The 20,593-nt window shown below is 42.3% G+C and overlaps 1 protein-coding gene across 5 annotated transcripts in view; it reads left to right on the forward strand.

Moving 5' to 3' along the window:
• The first annotated feature begins 488 nt into the window (after positions 1 to 488).
• LOC133137890 (protein tyrosine phosphatase type IVA 3-like) overlaps positions 489 to 20,593 on the forward strand; it is a 47,011-nt gene continuing 26,906 nt past the window's right edge. Inside the window, exons 1-3 of one of the 5 annotated variants that reach the window (XM_061256291.1) lie at positions 489 to 667; positions 10,031 to 10,128; positions 19,577 to 19,626. The gene's annotated coding sequence lies outside the window, so the exon portion shown is untranslated. Of the gene's footprint in view, positions 668 to 10,030; positions 10,129 to 18,927; positions 19,285 to 19,411; positions 19,477 to 19,576; positions 19,627 to 20,593 lie in introns of those variants that run through there. The other 4 variants (XM_061256288.1, XM_061256293.1, XM_061256292.1 and 1 more) reach the window with 4 other exon arrangements.

Genomic DNA, 20,593 nt, shown 5'->3' on the forward strand with positions numbered 1-20,593 from the left:
TCACATGTTGGCGATTACGAAGCCTATGCTAAAATAATATTAGTAAAGTGCAACAAGACATTTGCATAAAAAGCAAAACTTTGCGTCTCATTAATATGCATTGAAAATGTAATGATGGTCATATACAGACATGGACATTGGCCTATTCACGTAGCCTAAATGTAGCCTATGCTATTAGAATCGAACTCGAATCGAATTATCTTCATTATCGTCAATATGTAAGCCGAACGGTGAATGTTTAACAGCCATGCTTTACTTAAAACGTTTTGTGACATAGGGCTAGTTTTACAAGCAATTAGAAAGATTACATGATTTTGAGCACATCAGCAGACTGTCGATGGTTTACACATTGGACCCGGTACTCACCAAGAAATATGACCATAGTGTGGTGTGAATGGGTCAAACGTGGGTTGAACCCGTGCTAAATACCCCGTGTCAGTCCCGGGTTTTGTGTGTGTGTGTGTGTGTGAAAGGAATATCACCCCGAATCGTAAAGCAGAGTTCGTGAGAGTGGTGGGCGGGACAAGATTGGCAGTTTTGGTCAAGAAATCACATGGACCCATTTGGATTCTCAAGTGATATTAGTGGAAACGATTTTTAAGAAGTTGCTACTTGGTAACTGTGCACTTGGAGGCTGCGAGGTGAATGTAGTGTTCGACAATAACTGGTGAGTATGCACTCCCTTTTTGCAAGCTGGATAAACAATAGCACACTAAATAACTGCACGATTACCGCCTCAGTTTAAATAGTTGGACGCGTTAGCTTTCCTGCGGTTCGGTCTTTTTGATGTGTGCACCCAGATGGCGTTAGCACCTGGTTCAATGAAGAACTTAAATGTTTCATATTCAGACGTAGCGTATGTCAAAAATGGCTAACTGCTTATGGAGAAACGGCTTGCTTGCAAACATAAGTGGTATGCAAACGCAACAGATCGCTAGCTATTTAGCCAACTGATTTGAGGATGACAACAGGTTTAGCTATGCTAGCTGGCAAGACTAGCAATTGGTTATTGAATAGATTTAAGGTTTGTTCTACAGCTTGCTACAGTAATTACAGACGAACACTGACGCTGTACTGTAAAAAGCATGGTAAGTTAGGAGTTAGCTATGCGAAACTAGCTAGCAGCTGCTATCCGCCGGTACCAGATCACGGCAAAACCAGACACATGGCTTTGTCTTTGGCTAGACTGTCCTACGATATTCTTTGTAATAGCTGACGACCTGCGTTGTATTCAATTATACACTGGCACCTGACATACATATAATATTTCATGCCTCGAATAAGAAGGTATTTTCATAACTTAAATAAACGTTTTGGACCCTTTACGCTAATCGTCGCTGTATGACGCCTGCTCACGTAGGCTACTTCCAACCATAGTATGACGTTGTGACGGAGAGGTGTGTAATCCATGCAACAATTAATATGGGAGTGTTGGAATTTTATTTGGGCGTCTTTTAAATTTGTGTAGTGATTTGGAGTGGTGTTATTGCGGTTTTTTAATAGTCATATATATATATATATATATATATATATATTAGCCTACTGATTGGGGTCTTATTGAAATTTATTGGCGATATTTCCTCCTCCCAGCAATGAACGGTCTCTACTCTTTTCTCAGGCCTCTTATTATCCCATTATCTTCCCTTTTCTGTATGATAATCATCTGTTATTAATTTTACTATTAATCTTATTAAACCAGAGCACTCATCAGAATATATTAATTGACTTCAAAGTGAATTTGTAACACCACTACTTGGTGTTCTAATAAACAGTTTTATAATATCATGGGATTTCATAATTATTTGTTTTATGTGTTTTGTGGGTTGATATTGATGTGTACAAACTTGTTCATATGATAAATCACTGCAATGAAAGCATTAGTGACAACTTGTGTGACATATTATTTTGCCATTTATGTGAGACATGGAAGTAATTTTTATACTTCAAGAATTTGTCCAAATAAATCCCCCTGCATATTCCCATTATTGATCGAGATTAGAGAGCAATTTGCAGCTGTGTCACTAGGGTTTTAAATTCTGTCTCATTTAATTTTCAAATGAGTTTAACATGATTGTCTTACCCAATGCCTAAACAACTTTTGATGGTAAAAAGATGGTCAACCTCTGAGAAATGTTTGAATTTGGCAATTTGGTCACCCAATATCATTTTAATGTGTTGAACAGTTTGTTTCATCTAGAAAAAAAAACCCAGTCACATTTTGAATATCTAATTTGTATGTATGTAGACATTTGAGAATTCCTCTGCCAATGAAGAATAATCACAGATTAAGTAAGGAATAATCCATGACCAACTGTGCAGATTTCATGATATGTCTGGGCTGAAAGCTCCCAGTTCTGAAATGGGTATCACGAGAACCACATGGCTTGGGGTTGTTTATTGCTGTTATGTTAGGGGCAGCCTGCAGCGTAGTGCTTAAGGTAAATGACTGGGACACGCAAGGTTGGTGGTTCTAATCCCAGTGTAGCCACAATAAGATCCGCACAGCCCTTGAGCAATGCCCTTAACCCTGCATTGCTCCAGGGGAGGATTGTCTCCTGCTTAGTATAATCAACTGTACGTCACTCTGGATAAGAGCGTCTGCCAAATGCCAATAATGTAATCTTATGTAATGCCACAATTTACCATACACATCTATTGCATTGAAAACATACAAAAATAGGTATAGTTATGAATAGTTACAAAGTAAAAATGATTATGTTTCAGTTTGTGTAAATCCCATAAGGGCATGCAAATAGTAAACATGTTCCCCCACCTTCATTACATTTTTACATTTTACATTTTTGTCATTTGGCAGACGCTTTTAATCCAAAGCGATTTACAAGTGCATAGGTTGTACCATAAGGCAAAGCATCACATCCAGAACTAGGGAAATACACATGAAATGCCGTTCTAAACATAGTCGTCATCATACATCATAAGTGCAAAATGTTTTTTTTTTTGGGGGGGGGGGGGGGGGGTTAGACAAGGGAAAGGGAAATTAGAAAGGAGGGGCGGGGGAAATCAGGAGGGAGGACTAAGGTAGAGTTTGAAAAGGTGGGTTTTGAGTCTGCGTCGAAATAGGGGGAGGGATTCTGCTGTTCTGACAGTGGTAGGCAAGTCATTCCACCACTGAGGAACCAGAACGGAAAACAGGCGCGAACGTGCAGCTCGACCGCCAGGTGCACGTAGAGAGGGAACCATAAGGCGACCAGAGCTGGCAGACCGGAGTGGTCTAGCTGGGGAGTAGGGATTGATCAAGGATTGTATGTAAGGTGGGGCAGTCCCCTTAGCAGCCTGAAATGCCAACACTAGGGCCTTCAAACAGATGTGTGCGGCAATAGGAAGCCAGTGGAGGCCAATGAGTGCCCAAGCCATAACATCCCCACCATCGTGATTCTCAGATGAGGTGATATGCTTCTTATCTTGGGCAGTTCCTTCTCTCCTCCTTACTTTGCACTTGCCATCACTCAGATATAACTGAATTTTTGTTTCATCTGTCCACAAGACCTTTTTCCAGAACTGTGGTTGTCTTTTAAGTACTTCTTGGCAAACTGTAACCTGGCCATCCTGTTTTTGCGGCTAACGGTGGTCATTGACAAATCCACACCAGACTCATAAAGAGTGTTTCTGATCTGTCAGACAGATGTTTGGAGATTTTTCTTTATTACGGAGAGAATTCTTCTGTCATTGGCTGTGCAGGTCTTCCTTGGCCTGCCAGTTCCTTTGCGATTAGTAAGCTCACCAGTGGTCTTTATTCTTAATTATGTTCCAAACAGTTGATTTTGGTAAGCCGAAGGTTTCGCCAATGTATCAAACTTTATTTCTTATTCTCATAATGTCTTCTTTGACTTTCATTGGCACAACTTTGGTCCTCATGTTGTTAACCACATATTAATTGTGTGATTCCAAATCTAAAATTATGGCAAATCAATAAATATTGGGTTTTTGTCCCAAAGATTTTGGAGGGCACTGTCTGTTTATTTATTGCATTTGATACATCTATATGCCTGCCTTAATTAATTCTGTCCTTTTTGAAAATGACAGTAAAGAAATATTTAAAGAAATTGGGAGCCACAATTCACTCAATAAAAATGAGCTGCAATCCAATCACCAGAATAGGGAACATCTCCCTGCCAAGTAGTAACCTAGTTACTTCACAGCTAACTTCAGCCTAACCACATTACCTTCATTTAGCAGAGTCATATCCAGAGCAACTTAAACTGTACCATGTATTTAAGTATATAAATATATAAGTAGGCTACTGAGTTATAAAGACTTACCTTTTAAACACCTGCCAGGGGTGCACCTACCAACTTTCTTGTGTAAATATTTGCTTACCATTGAAACCATTTTCTTTAAATGTCAATTTATACACAGCACTTTTGCTAACTTACAACATGACTGGAGTGTTATCCTTGTGTATCCTTGTGAATATTGTTGAAAGAACTGCACATTTTAGGTGCAGACACCAAATGTGAACAAAAAAGAACTGGCCATGAAAAACTGTTAGTGTTTATGTGGCAAGTGTATAACTTGCCGCATTCTGTATTAACCCAGACAGAAATATACCTATATGGCAATTCCATAGTCATTTTTTCATGCTCAGGTTGACATTAACTTACTATTTAATTGTATGAAAGAAACTGCATGTTACATATCCACACAAAAACTGACATCTCTGATGTGATGGGCAAAGTGTATGTTGTACATTTACATTGGAGAAACTGCATTTGGGTGATTTTGAGGGAGTTAAAATGAGGCAATTCCAGCCACTATGAAAGGCTACACATTTTCACCATATCCTGTTTTGCACACGACAGCAGATAGATGCCAGCCTTGCTGTTTGTTGTGCCTGTTGTTTGACAGCTGTCACATAATGTTTGGGGATGAAAATAACCTAACCCTCTGACACGCCTCATGGACGTTCATGCACACTTCATTGAACCTTCCCACTACTGCTAACAGTAATGGATGCATTGGTTTGGTATTAAAAGAAATGTGCAAGTGAACATTGGACATTTCTTTGGCTTAGAAGATACAAAATGTCTTCCGCCCTTATTCTTGTACATTCTTGTACATTCTTGTCTGGGACAATGTCTTATGAAGCTCTTGCGTCTCTGCCCTTTAAACCTCTGTGTCCCATGTGGGATTTTAACTGCTGCTCCTCTGGTCAAGTATCCAGAACCGCATCTCCTCAGTATGGATTCATGAGAACAAAAAGTACTTGGGAGAGACCTTCTTTTTAAATTTTTTTATATATTTTTTAGGAATTTCTGTATCGTTAACTTGTTCATGTTTGGTTGCTGCTACATGATCGACAGCTTGTCAGCCTGAGGAATCACTGTACACAGGCTCACTGGTTCCCTGATGTATACCAAAACATTATGACCACTCACAGATGAAGCAAATCATTTTGTTTATGTCTTAATAATGACGCACGTGAAGGTCTGGGATATATTAGATGGAAAGCAAACTTGTAGTTGATGTGTTGGATGCGGGAGAAATGGGCTGGTGTAAAGACCTGAGCGACTTTATTGGTGAAATCATTACAGCCAGATGACTGGGTCAGAGCATCTCTGAAAGGGTAAGGCTTGTGGAGTAGTCCCGGTCAGCCGTGGTGAGTGCCTACAACAAGTCCAATCCACGACAGCTCCACCTCGCAACTTACAGGACTTAAAGGATCTGCTGCTAACCTCTTGGTGCCAGATACCACAGGGCACCTTCAAACGTCTTGTAGAGTCCATGCCTTGGTAGATAAGACCTGTTTTGGCGGCACGTGGAAGACCAACAGCATCTTTGGCAGGTGGTCATAATGTTTCATCAGTGTATGTCCACAGTGTATGTCTCCAGTGGGCTTAGTTAAATTTTTATGGGTTCTTCACCAAACATGAAATTGTTTTACATGCAGAACTTATTTCCAGATAGCAGATGAGGATATTCAGAAGTCCCCTTCCATTTTCTCAGCTTGTATTATCCTAAAGCCTTGGGTTTCAATACAGGGTCTGTGGACTACTGGGGGTCATTGCAGGTACTCTAGGGGGTCCCTGGTCAAAATTGATGGATGTGTAGGTTTAAATGTGACCCTTTTGAATCTATGGTGGGAGTCCCCTGGATGCCTTTGAGCCTTGGTGGGGGTTGCTGGAAATCACTATTTACAAGTTTATTGTTACAGGGACAGCGCACGTGAATCAACATTACTGTAAATCTGTCAGTATTAGCCGGCAAGTTTTCAACTACTGTCCCTGAGCAAGATGGAAAAGCCATGAAAAAACAGGTTAAAAGACGAGTCATCAAAGCAATATGATCAATTTTCAGCACTGATAATTCTCTAGTCACATACAAACTCACATACAACATCCACGACGACTACTGGAAATGATGTCTTTTTGATATTTCTCTTTTATATTGATGTTACGTCAGTGCTGTATCTCATCCCTGTGGTTAAAGGCAGCAGCAGTTGTCTGTGCTGCAAGTGTCTTGTTTTACTTACATGTACTTGTGGAAAGAATGAGCATTTCTAAGACTCATTTTGATGACTTTGTCTCGTCAGGGGACTGAGCACTTGTCTGTTGTGAATGAAGTGCAAATCAGAAGAGTGCAGGCCCAGACAGGTTTTGATTGGCTGGATGCCACTCACAAGTAAATCAACTTTGCTATATGCGACTACTTCCACTTCTGGGTGTCCAGTACAGTTGCAGGAAGAAATCTGAGGCTTGTGTACAGGTGCACAGAAAGCTTTCTGAATGAGTGCTCATCTGATAAAATCAAAATAAACTCAGCCAATTTGATTAATTTAAGCCACAGCTGCTGCTGGTTGGGGGAATATACAAAGGTGTTTGTTTTCAGTGGGCTTGTTTACTACTGTGATGCATAATTTTTGCTTCAAACCGCAAGCATAGATTTGAAATATATGAAAATCTGGTATCCACCTACTGATTGAAAAATAGTATTTGCCCAGAGTATTTGTCTCTGAAGATGCATCTGCTTTCAGCTGCAGACAGACAGGCCTATACCAGCCACTGTAAAACTAGTAGATTCTCAACGCTCTTCGAAATTATTCTTCATCACACAAACTATCCGGATGATTAAAAAACCGATGCTAAACCTGAAATGGTATCCCAAAAAAAACCCTGTTTAATATTGCATGGTGCATGTTTGCATGCTGTGGTTAAACCGAGCAGTTCAGAAACCACAATATTCTTGAAAAATGCTTCTCAGATCAAGGCCCACCCTGATTGTGCCGTGGTGTCATGGTTAAGGTAAATGACTGGGACAGGCAAGGTCGGTGGTTCGAATCCCGGTGTAGCCACAATAAGATCCGCACAGCTGTTGGGCCCTTGAGCAAGGCCCTTAACCCTGCATTGCTCCAGGGGAGGATTGTCTCCTGCTAATCAACTGTACGTCGCTCTGGATAAGAGCGTCTGCCAAATGCCAGTAATGTAATGTAATGATTGACATTTGCTTCTCAATTAGTGGCCTGAAATCGCGTTTTCTTTGAGGTTGCTGTATGCCTATATTGTGTGACTTTCAAAGCACCTTGAAACAAACACACCCACAGCTGATATCCATTTTCAGCTTTTAAGCAGCAAAAGCAATTTCAGAAGGCTTATAATGGTGAGACACAATAAAGCCCCATTATCATATGAATATCAATAGATCCACTGACATTCCAACCATTCCTCAGCCAGAAGACTGTGAAGTGGGTATCCTCCCTGTATGTCAGATCAGTTGTAGAGTTGTATTTCTGGAAGGGAATTTTGTATTTTTCTCAAAAAAGTCTGCGAGATTTTTAGTTTCTTCTAAAAGGAAACATTTGTGTGGACATGCAAAACTATCCAGTTTATAACAAGCATATCGTTGTGATGTCATAACTTCACGGAAGTCCAAAGAGCTCGTCTGCACATTTTCTTTATACAAACTGTGTGGATTCATCTGGGGACTCAGCATTTTACACACTCAGTGTTTTTATAACACCTTCAACTCCTTCATAATACACCTAGCAAGGGAAAGTCATTTTCCGCAAAATGGGACCTTTTAGAAATATGGCATACTAAGCATGCTTTTTTCTAGTCCCCAGTCTTGTAATTGCATGAACATGGCACTGCCTTATTTCCAATAAGGGTGGCAAGTTCTCTTACTTGATCAGTTGATGTCCAGCCTTAAGACTGATGAGCCGGTCAGGATGTTGACAAATTAGCGCATTGTTCCTGTAGCTCACCGCCACCTATGCCTCCGAGATTGATTTCTCGGAGGCCCCACGCAAGCCCCTTATCGAGACAAAGCAGAGGCAGTAACACGCCCCCACCCACTAGGCCTCTGGGTATCGGGGACCAAGCGTGTTTTTGAAGAGCGCTCTCCTGGGAGCAATTAGCCGTGCACATGATATGATGTTTTGCATCAGCCAAAGTGCAGCCCGTGCAGTCTGTGTGTGTGTTTGTGTGCTTTATAAGCTGGTGTTTGTCGTGATCTTTTACACCCAGTTCTCCCACATGCCCGCCTGGTGATAGGTAAGCAGATCGGTCTTAAAATACACTGTTCAGAGTCAAATCGCAAAGTTCAGAGTAAAAAATAATTTTAGGTTGGTAAAGCAAAAAGATTTCTACAGTATCTTGCAGTTTTTTCAAAGTTTTTTTTTAGCCCACTTTTTTTAACGAGACATACGGATACCTTGTGGTTCCGTAAGAAAGTATTAAATATCAGAAACTGACTTTCACTTTGAGAAACCTTGGAGCCGAATCAGTGAAGATAAAGAAAGCCATGTCTCCGGTCCACTCCTCTGTGCTCTTGCTTGGTAGTAGCTCAGTGGACCTGGGTATAAAAAAGTGAACTATCCCTTTAAGAAACATAGCTTATTAACCAACTTTTTGCCTTTACTGACAGGGTTGCACCATTGTATTACTCAATGTAGGAAGGGATGTGATGTGACCATGTTTTTTAGAGTGTGACACAGTTTCCATTTGTGATTTAGCCTACATTGCAAATATAGATTTTGTTACTTTATTCAACTGAGCAAAGATGCTTTCTCAGAATATTCATAAGGGGTGACGATATGTTCTGTTAATTATACAAAAGTTAATTGACATTAGTTTCATCACTAAACTGAGTATGTGTCAAATAATACACAGTGGCTTCAGAAAGTATTCAATTTATCGATCTATTATGCCATTTTTGCCCATTAGTTTACACTCAAAAACATAATGACAAAGTGAAAACATATTTTCAGGTCTCTCTACAGATGTTCTATGGGGTTTAAGTCTGAACTTTGGCTGGGCCACTCAAGGACAGTCAGAGACTTGGCCTGAAGCCACTCCGGCCTGGTCTTGGATATAGCTTTGGGCCATTGTCCTGCTAAAAAGGTCAACCATCGCCCCAGTCAGGTTTTCTTCAAGTACCACATCCTTCCCTCAATTCTGACCAGTCTCCCTGTCCCTGACGCTGAGAAGCATCCCCATGGTGCTGCCACCACCATGCTTCACCTAGGGATATTATTAGCCAGGTCATGAGTGGTGCCTGGTGTTCCCCAGACATTTTGCTTGGAGTTCTGCTCAAAGAGTTCCATTTTTGTCTCACCAGACCAGAGAATCTATTCCCTCATGCTCTCAAAAGTCAATTTTGCAAACTCCAAGCGGGCTGTCCTATGCTTTTTACTCATGAGTGGCTTCCATCTAGCCCCTCTGTCATAAAGGCCTGATTGATGGAGTGCTGCTGAGATGGTCGTCCTTCCGGGAGGTTCTCCCATCTCTGCAGAGGACTTGCGAAGCTCTGTTAGAGTGACCATTGGGTTCTTGGACACCTCCCTGACTTAGGCCTTTCTTGCCCGTTTACTCAGTTTGGCCGGATGGCCAACTCTAGGAAGAGTCCTAGTGGTTCCAAGCTTCTTGAATTTCACAATTATTGAGGCTCACTTTGAGCCTTTTAATATTAAATATACAACACAATAAAGTGTGCAGGGGTCTGCATACTTTCTGATGTTGATACCTATTTTTATATCTTTTTTAAACACGGCCACCATTTTGTCCTGTTTGCATAGGTTCTGAATGCTAGCTGGTGCGGTGCTAATTGCTGAGAACTGAAAGTGAGGCAAAGTGTGAACAGTGCACAGTCTGGAAGGAAACACTGCTTTCCCTGGTAAGTTCCAAGATGTAACTTTAGTAATTTTACTTGTCTTAAATCTTAAAGCTAGTCACCTGATTTGATCAATGATGATCAATTTGCGGACCATTATAATACCTCCTTATGTTTAGCCAAAGCATGACCAACCCATTTCTGAGCTTTGTACCTACATTTGGGTCTTGAACATATATTCTTGGCCTGCAGTGTTAACTATTTGGTAAAAGATTAAACTGTGGCCACCATAGCTTAGATATCGTGGAATGAGTGAATCAGTGTAGCCTAACATTGGCTGGTTCACGGTCTGACTGAGTCCACTGTGGTGACACACAATGGCCAAAAATCAAGTAGGCTGTGCTTGAGTCAGCCATGGTTCCTTGGGTAACTACAACACACCATAGCTACTCCCAGGTGCCTACATGTTACCACTTATCGTCTGTAGGATGTACGCCTCTCCTTTGATTTGTGCTGTAGTGTGCTGTTCATCTTAGAGAGCAGGAAATGGTGAGTTTGTTGTGGGCAGATACAGGATCAGTTGCAGTGCTTCCTGTGTGCGTGTGGACGTCACAGCGGGACAATTGGATTGTGTACACTGTGTACAGTCAACCATATTCTGATAAATATATTTGCTTCACCAAACTACATTCCCAGATGTACCGCCCACTGTTATAGTTTAGGAATGGGATTTGTATGGCATGTTGTTGTTTGCATTTGCATTAAGTATGTCAGTGTAGGAATAATTATGTTTAAAAATATGTTCCCAGCTTATTCTGCAATATACAGTATGCAGCTGTGGAGCATCACCATTTTAATTTGCCACTATAAAAATATACTATAAAGTATATTTTACTAGTCTCCAAACTCGCATTATGTCCTCTGAATGAATCTAAATGTCTGGCCGTTGGGGTATTATTCTGGGGGAGGTTAACGCACAAATGGACAGAGGGATCCTCCGTCTCCCTTCTTCAGAAATTCTCAGTCGGGTTCTGCTTTAGTAATTGGGCACACAAGAGCAGCCGTCTCATGGAGTGTTCGCGTTTGTTGAAACGGAAGGCCATTCTGAGAGGCTATGATAATTTTGCAGAGACTCCCTAAAGAGGACTATCCTGAAGAGGAGCCCTGATGAAATGGTTCCACGTGACCTCGTTTTCTGAGCCAGACCGCGCTGTTCCCTGGAAGAGTGACGTTTGCGACTGCTCATCTCACCGTGCGGTTCGGGTTCGGTCAGGGTTCAGCTGCAACAGCACCACACATTACATTTCCTCCAAGCATCTGTTCTTCTAACTTCTACGCTTCTGCTACAGAGGCCCCTGACAAACAGCAATGCTTGTACTCGATCCCAGAGAGCTTAACACGATGCTTGTTTGAAGGAACTTGCAGTACTCCAAAATATCCTACTCTGTTCTGCCTGAACAAACAATAGTGTGAAGTAACCTTATCCAGAAACAGAAAATATATACTTACTATCGTCATTTATGCAATGCAGGGACAAGTTCAGCTTAGGTTTACCAGCTTACCAGTATGCCCTCTAGTATGGCTATATGGCATGAAATGTATTTTGGAAGTTTGGGTATTATAAAGGAAAATTTTTTGCATCAATTTTATGTTAGAGAACTTTAGCGAAACATGGAGATGCGACTGGAATGAACTAATTTTAAGGCAAATAAAATATGAATCACAAAACAAACAATTGTGTCTGCGGTGACTCCAACATGAATGTGACACCATTTGCTTTAGGTTGTTTGCTGTAAACCACATGCCTGACGGCCTGTAGCGTAGTGGTTAAGGTAAATGACTGGGACACCAAGGTCGGTGATTCCAATCCCGGTGTAGCCACAATAAGATCCACACAGCTGTTGGGCCCTTGAGCAAGGCCCTTAACCCTGCATTGCTCCAGGGGAGGATTGTCTCCTGCTTAGTCTAATCAACTGTATAAGAGCGTCTGCCAAATGCCAATAATGTAATGTAATGTAATGAATTCTCTGTGATGAAAGCTGACTTCGAACAATGAACAAAGAATTGAATGAATGAATTGAATGAAATCTCCTGTACTTTACCTTTGGGGGATGGGACTCACGCACAGAGCTGAGGTGCCCTTGTGCAAAGACACGAAGACCCGCGAGCAAGTGATATAATTTGTTTTGGAGTTCGGCCCTGTGCGTGTGATCCTTATCAACTTCACAAATAAACAATGTCCTGCTTCCGATTTTCAAAGCTGCCGCACCGATGGAATCTCGCAGTACTTGACCCCTAAATGCCATAGGTCATGTGATCAGGGCTGATAAGTTGTAATTGGCCACACACCAAGCGTAAGCTTCCGATGTGTTTATAGGCTGCACTATGGTGCCTCCTGAGGTCGCGACCCCTCACTGCCAGTCTAATTGGTGATGATTTCTCCCACTTTTCTTGGACCTCCCAAAGCATGTAAAACGAGCAGTAACGCTAATCATAGCCCAATAGCCTCCTTTTGCTGAGTTTGAATAGATTTAATAGATAGGCATGTAGCTTTAAGCTTCCTAACAATAACCAAGTGGTTTAGTTGGCCTTTTTTGTATGTTTCAAGAACTTGTGTATCTGACGGTGTGGTACCCAGAACTGCACATAGTTGTGCCCTAACATCGTCATTGTTTCACATGTATATAAGCTCCTTATATTTGTACTCGATACATTTTACTATATATCCCAGTGTTTTGTAGACCTTCTTTACCTCTTCAGCACAATGGCTAGATCCATTTAGCTATATCAAATGCTATATTTGTTGGCAGAAATCCTTATGCGATTACTGACCGTAGCATGTTGTTTCATTTCATGGCTGAGCAGTTTATATTTTTTCTGTCACTTAATTTTTTTGGCTGAAATTGTTTGCGGAACTGTGGCACTGACAGGTGACAGGTGCAGGAGAGGAGACAATGCAAACACCGCTAGGTCAGAAGGCTGCTTACTCTGAGCAGAGTACAGCTGTGCTTATTAGAAGGCCCTTTTTGACAAAGGATAACAGTTGGCTCTTAAGTGCCTCAATTTGAATTCGGGAGACCCGTGCTGATTGCCCGGGGCCATGTATTCGGTGCACTAAAGTGGTGTTGGAAAGCCAGAGTCTCTCACGTGTACAGTGCAGGCGTAGAACAGGAGTGATGAATGCGTGCTTCGGTGAGCGAATCGCTCTTTGCACCACGAGAAAGCATCAGGAAGAATAGCTCACATACACTCTGTCCTTCAGGCTATCAAAGGTTTTCTGTAATATAAGACGGTCAACAATAAACGCTGCATTTATTTTTAGACTTCTTGCCTGTAATTTCTAAACATGCCCTCAAGCTCTGCCTTTTTTTGCGGTGATTCATGTCAAGAAACGTGCTCCGGAGGGGTTGTATAAATAAGGGCTTTATAATGTCAGCAAGAGATGTATGGGTTTCTGAAGGATGGTTTCCTAGTCAAAGCAGTTTCTTTCATCCACTGAGAGACTCAATTTTGGGACTAAATGCCCAATGTAGGAAATGGTTGGTTCCCTTTATTTTGTTTGTTTGTTTTAATTGTATGCGATTTCGTTCGCTTCAGATTTCGGTAACGTATCTTGGTGTTCAGTCCAGCCTTATTGTAAGATTGTATCACCTTTGCAGACACAACGGTACCTGTTGACAGATTCTCCCAAAGAAAAATGCGCTTTGGATCATTTTAAAGGCAAATTTTTATTTTGTTTAATTTCGGTCTTAATGTGTACTTTCACACTATGTGGAAGGGCAGAGAAATACCCTTCCGGTTCCCTGTGGCCCTTTCGTCTGAGGCGGGCCTGTCAAAGCAGGCCACGTGCAAGGTGGAGGCTTGACGAAAAGCTGCAGCAGGACCTCGAAATACAGAGCCGGAGCCACACAGGGCGGAGGGTAGGCTCCCAGATTCCCCTGCCCCTTTTCCCGAGAGCTGCAGCCCTGTCATTTCCAGCTCTGCCCAGATGCCTGCGAGATTGCTTTTGAACATTTCCTGGAAATGCATCCCAATGGATATAATTCACTGCCCTGTAGCCCCAAGTAAGAATATTTTTGGACTTCCAGTTCTCAGCAGCTCCCATCCAACCTTCATCTAGCTGCCTGGCCTGGCATAGAGACATCATATAGGATAAATACCACCCGGAGGCTGATTCTGGTGTGCCAAAACTAAACTAGGGCTGTGGGAACGCGTATGAGGAAGCTATAACCACTACCTGAAATTAATGGGTAATATCAGAATGCCTTGAAAAAAAAAACCCATTTTTTAATCAATTTGTGATGTAAGATATAATAAATGCATTGTGTGACATTTTTAAAACAAACCCAAATACTACAGCCTCTCGCAGAGGGATTCTGACATAAAAATGACGAATGTACCCATCACATGCTGCAAACCAACCAAGAGGCCGAGGTTCCATCACTTAAGGAGTGGCATATATTATCTGACAGTGGTCCCACGCCGGGCGAGAGACACCATTGAGACAGGTGGTTGCGGCGTAAGGGGGAGGGTGCGGGGTAATATTCTCACTGTTCATATTATGATGGAATATTTATCTAACATTAGGCTTTTCATTTGTAAATTCCATTACAGTAACTACATTATGTTTTTGTCTTTGGAGAGCTCTTATTGGGGCCATAGTTAATTTGTCCTGGGGCTGTAGGTACTCAACTGTCTTTTTTTTGACTGGGCTGACAGTGACACTAATTGAGGCGAAAGTGCTAATCGTTACCGTAGAAGCTACTTTGATCTTCCTATTTCTGTGAGGACATGGCTAGCTGCTGGTGGGTGGTCTCATTCAACAAGGCACTGGACAGCCCACTTGATCAGCCAGGCTGAGGGCCTAATTTGGCTAAGCGACAACCTCTGCCTTAAAAGGTCTGGTCACATTTAATTCTTACTCCTATTCATTACACTGATCACAGATAAAAGCAAAAACACTGATGTGGATGAAACGAAAGGATCTATCACCATCGAAAGGATCGATCACCATCCTTCAGAAGAATAAAAGTCTGTGTAATCTTTATCTTGGTAATCTCAGTATAGCCAATTTGGTTTACACATTGGGCTGGATTGCATTCATATTGCATACTATTAGTTTTACTGTAATATATGACCTATGATATTTTATTGCAATCAAATTAAAATGAGGTTTTTATTCGTTTTTCTGAAACTTTCTGAAACCTGTGTCAAGACTAGTTCAGGATTGCAGACCTCTTGTCTCATCACACCGTCGATCAGAACATTGAGGAGAAGCCTGTTTATCATTCATAAATCCAGCGCTGAAAACTCCTGAAATAGCAGTAACATGAGTGAAAAATTCTTACAAATTGTTGAAAATTTCACATTAATGATACCCGCGGTAGCACAAACAGTTCATCCTGTGTGTTAATTTAGCATTCCCTGCAGACTGCCTCGTTGAGGTTGTCCGTTAGGATGAGGAAGGCTGAGGATTATGAAGTTGTCTGTGTATTATCGGTTTTCAGTGATGCTCAGACTCCATACTGGATGCTAAATAGAGCCATTTATCAAAATGATTCGCCAAAATAGCATTTTAATATTTAAAAATACTGTGATGTTGGCTTTTTGACTTTTACATCTAATGGTCATGATTGACCAGTGTTCAATAATATCCCAAAAGTATTCTATTTTTAAAACTGGGATTAAAAGTCTGCATATTGTTAGGTAACGGATAGCTGTAAATATCACATGAACTGAGTATTCAGAATGCTTGTTGTTTAGTGAACTGCAGATAATCAATATGTTAGGCCTAGGCTACTGTGCAACTTGAACAAGGCATTTGCCTCACAGTGTAGGCTAAATTACAGTATTTTATCAGCACAAAACCACATTAAATAAAACACAATTTGGGAAATATACAACTACGGATTTATTTTTGGTTGGTGAATCAAGAAACGATGACAGGAAAATAAGAAAAATCTGAGATCTGAGTGGTTAATCACATCAAAAGTATGGACCCACAGGAAATGAGCTAGTATGAGCATAATGAAGGCACCACTGCGTGGAGCTGCTCAACACCCCTTCCGAAGCCTGGAAGCCTTTCTGACTTTGCTTCCTGGCCGCTGTCAGCTTCAGGGAAGTTTCAACTGACTTAGAAACTCCAGGTTCTTAACGCGGTGATGCCTCATCGAATTCTGAGGTAACTCCAGGAATAAAATGCGCATTCATTCTGCTGTGTTAAGTGAGTGAAGAGACAAATGGCGTCGATTCCGTGAAGGAGATGGTGTTTATTCGGTGGCTTTTTTGTTTCCACACGCTACGGCACTCTCAAAAGTTACAAGTGCCCTCTCGCAACCAAACCTACAATGCAATGCTCTTAAAGCCACAAAACACATTTTCTAACATTCTGTAGCAATGCAAGTGGCCTACTGAGATTGAAATTCCTCAGTTGAGGAAGTAAATGTAGGCTCTAAATGGGAGTTATTATATTCAACATCACTTCTGATTTCACGGCAAGGCTGTTTTATTACCAATATAATGTTATGTATTTTTAATTATTCCCAAAAAAAGTGAGAAAGGGTCCAGTTCCACTTCTGCACTGACAGGCATTGATCAACCCATATACAGTGGCTTCAGAAAGTAGACTCCTTCACTTTTTACAAACTTTGTGCTTTTATGGTGATTTAATTTTAAATGGATAAAATTGCCATTTTTTCCCGCTCAATCTTCACTCGTTAACCCATAATAACAAAGATAAATTATTAATGGGCAAAATATCAATTTAAAATTAAATCTACAACACAATAAATTGGGCAAAAAGTGAAGGGGTCTGAATACTTTCTGAAGCCACCGTAGTTTCTGCCACACATACTCCCCATTATCTACACCAGTGTCCAGCTAAACCAGGCTCGCCTGGTCTTGTTTTATTTCTCAGCAGGTTATGTGGTCACAATAGGTCTTTTTTCGTTAATATCGAAAGGCAGTGTTCTCTGTCTGAGTTTTACTGATAGTAGTTAGTGCTTGTCATAGTGTAGGTATTTCATGACACCGCTGTACGTAGTGGCACTTTTGGTCTTCTGTTCTCTCTTCTCTTCCCTATTAAAAAAAAAAAAACGAAAAAAGTATAATATTCTGGGCCTATTTCTTAACTAAATCTGAGCGGTAACCTTCTAACTGACACTAAGCTTATGATGCCAGCAACAATATCAATGTTGTGTTATTTGCATTGATGCACCTACCCCACCTAAACCCCACCACACACACCTAGGAATGCTGCCAAACCTGTTTTATCTGGTCGAACAGTGTCAGGGACTAGCAGGCACCACAGTGTGGCTTGGAAATAACCCTGTAGTCCTGGGTTAGGGACACACAATACAGCTCCTTATTTCATTTGTCTTAGGTTTCATTGCTCCATGATTCAAATACATGATTCATCAATGGTAATATTCAATTCCCTGCAATGTTTCAAGAATCTTCACGCATATGCTCAGCTGACTGTGTACAGTACGTGGACGTTTTGCTTGTGTATTTGCTTTGCTGCCGAGTCATCCTGGATTACATTTTACATTGAACATTTTATTCATTTGGCAGACGCTTTTAATCCAAAGAGACTTAAAAATGGATAGGTTCTTCCACAGGTTAAAGCAACAAATCCATAACAAATAAAATCAGAAAAAAGACGGTGCAAATTTTTTTTGGGGGGGGGGAATCAGAAGGAGGGGGGGGGGAATCAGGAGGGAGGACTAAGGTATAGTTCGAAAAGGTGTGTTTTTAGTCTGTCAAAATGGTGCGGAACCGTTGGCCGTATGTTACGGAAACGTGCGGTTTCTTTAAACGGTCTCTTTTCCGGCTGCGAGCGCAGTGTCCGTCATCGTCCCGTAGTCCCAGAGGGTCCCGGTCCGGCCCCCTCCCTCCCGAGCCGCTCCCAAATCGGGGGCGTAGGAAAAGGCCTGTGCGGGCAGGGCTTCCTCCTCCAGCCCGGGGGCCTGCACCGCACCCCTCTGCACAAAGACCCCCCCCCCCCCCCCCCCTCCGGTTCCAGGTGGCCTGCGAGGGGTGTCCGAGCCCCGGACATCTGCCATTGTGCCCGACCGCCGCAGGCCCTGACGTAAACAGGGCTACCGTGGGGCGTGGGGCGGCTTCCTCTCCGGAGAGCCAGCGACTCCCCCGTTCACTGACAGAATTCGAGCGGAGGCGGCGGGGAGGCCCGACCCAAAAGAGGGTGGAGGAGGAAGGGGTTAGGCTGAGCCAAACTGAAACCCCTCTCTGTGCCAAAACTGCTCCTGCTGGAAACTGAATCAAATTTAAAGACCAAACCAAAACAATACATACACTCACACCCTTATACACGCGCTCCGTCACATACATGCGCACACATACACGCACACATACCAGACACACACAAGCACGCTCACACACATGTGCATGCACACGCACACATAACAGACCTCCAAACAAGCAGTAATTTTTCCAAACTACTGTTCCAGGAGGTCTTGATCCTTGTTTGACTACAAGCTGCATGCATATTTTGGTATTTTTCTCTACAGTAAAGCCGAGCTGTTCCGGGCCTGTTAAACATCCTTTCGGTTTTATAGATGGGTTTGTGACTCGCTTCTCATGCAGAGTTTATAATAAACTAGCTCTAATGCGACTGGTTGTCTGACGTCGCTCTGACACTGTTCAGATTTAATGAAACTGCGTACGCCCCCCCCCCTCCTCCCTCCCTGTATAAATCATAATGTGCGTGGGTGGCAGTGTTCCTGTCAGGCCGTCTTGTAAGGCTTGTTTTGAGGATTCCGCTGCGAGAGGAATGCTGTAATGGCGTGGAGGCTGACTGTTGCGAAGCCCTTCCCCGCCAGGGCTCACGCTAGCCCTGGGCGCTAAATCTGTCAGAAAGGCCCTCCCTTTGTCTGGCCCTGCTGGAGCGCTCCAGGTCCTGGCAGACCACCGACGGTCCGGTCCGAAGAAGAAAAGGGCCAGAGCTTTCGGAGTTTGCGCGGGAGCCAAAAAACCGCTGGTCCCGGTCGACCTCCCAGAGGAGCTGGCATTAAGGGCACTAATTGAACACAGACATCATAACACTGGCCAGCTCCGTGCTATGCTCTTTCACTCTCTCTCATACACGCACATACGTAAACACATACACACGCAGAGTCAGGAAGCGTTTTTGTAAAGCAGCGCTTTATCGGAAAGTGCCCTGACCACGCCGGCCCATTTGGACCGCCTCACGCTGCCAAGGTGAGATCTCGCCTTAATTACAGACGAACGCGTGCGTGTGTGTGGGTGTGTGTCTGGGTGTAGGATAGCCAGAGGGGAAGAGAGATTCTCTCACACGACTTCAGAAAGCGCTAGTGGGTTCTCCTTCCCCCCCCCTCTTGCTCTGAAACTTTTTAGGTCAAGCCGCGAGTCCCGAGCAGGAAAGCCTTTGACGTGAGCGGGCCAGTTGAGAGCTCCCAGCTGCGTATCCGAGGGATATCCCAAAAATAAAAACAGGATTTGGCTTATTTTTTTCTCTTTCCTTTCTCTGCAGAGCTCGAGAGCGGTGCGTGGTTTTTGTCTACTCCATGGACTGTCAACAGGGTAAGCTTAAGTCGTTAAGTCATAACTTTGAATCTTGTTGACCTACGTGTACCCTTTGGAAAAATTATGATCGAATCATGACTATGGTTTTACTTGGAAACTCTTCTGAGCAGTAATGTTGAACAGTTGACTACACAAACTTTATTTTAAAGCGTAATGCATAACATATATCTCAGTAGTGTGTTGCACAATTCTGCTTTTATTATGCGTATTGGTAATGGGACCAGAGCGTTATGTCTTGATGCGTTGCAGGTGTCTGAAAAGTGTCTTCTGGACACAAACTTGTGGCTGAGGCAGATTTTAGCAAAATTGTTATCATTATGGATAGATCACAACTGTCTATCCTTTTTCTTTTATTATATTTTATGTTATCTTTCACCCCTTTCATCCCAGGCTTAGCTAGAGAATGGACTTAACTTAATCTTACTGATATTAATTTGTAACAACTGGTTTACCTTGCTGACATTAGTGTGCGTTTGCTTGTGTGTGGTATTATAAATATATGCTTAGTTATACATGGTAATGTACAATTTTAGCATATCATATCCCTTAATTTCAAAAGTGTACGTCCAATGACATTAATATGATAATATATTCTTTGACTTGAATCATAATTATCCTTGATAAAATAAGTTCACTCCAGGAATTGTAAACATACTGTATGTAATGCATTAGCATTCTCACAGTGTTTGTTGCATTGGCTCAGATGAGCTCTGTACATAGTGGTACCTATGCATGGGGTGACTGTTGCTGGGGCATACAACAGTCAAAAAACTGACTTGGTGACGTGTGATCAATCGGTGACGTGTGTGACTAGCAGAAACTGTGAGAATAACTACAGCGCTCAGCTGGATGGCTGCGCTCCGACCGGTTGTGCGCTATTATGCATGTGCTCTCGAATTGACCGGGGAGCAATGCAGCAGGTCAACAAATAATGTTTAGAAATCCCCATTGTGAAAAAATGCGC

Source organism: Conger conger, chromosome 9 (genome assembly GCF_963514075.1).
Source record: "Conger conger chromosome 9, fConCon1.1, whole genome shotgun sequence".
Classification (NCBI taxonomy): domain Eukaryota; kingdom Metazoa; phylum Chordata; class Actinopteri; order Anguilliformes; family Congridae; genus Conger; species Conger conger.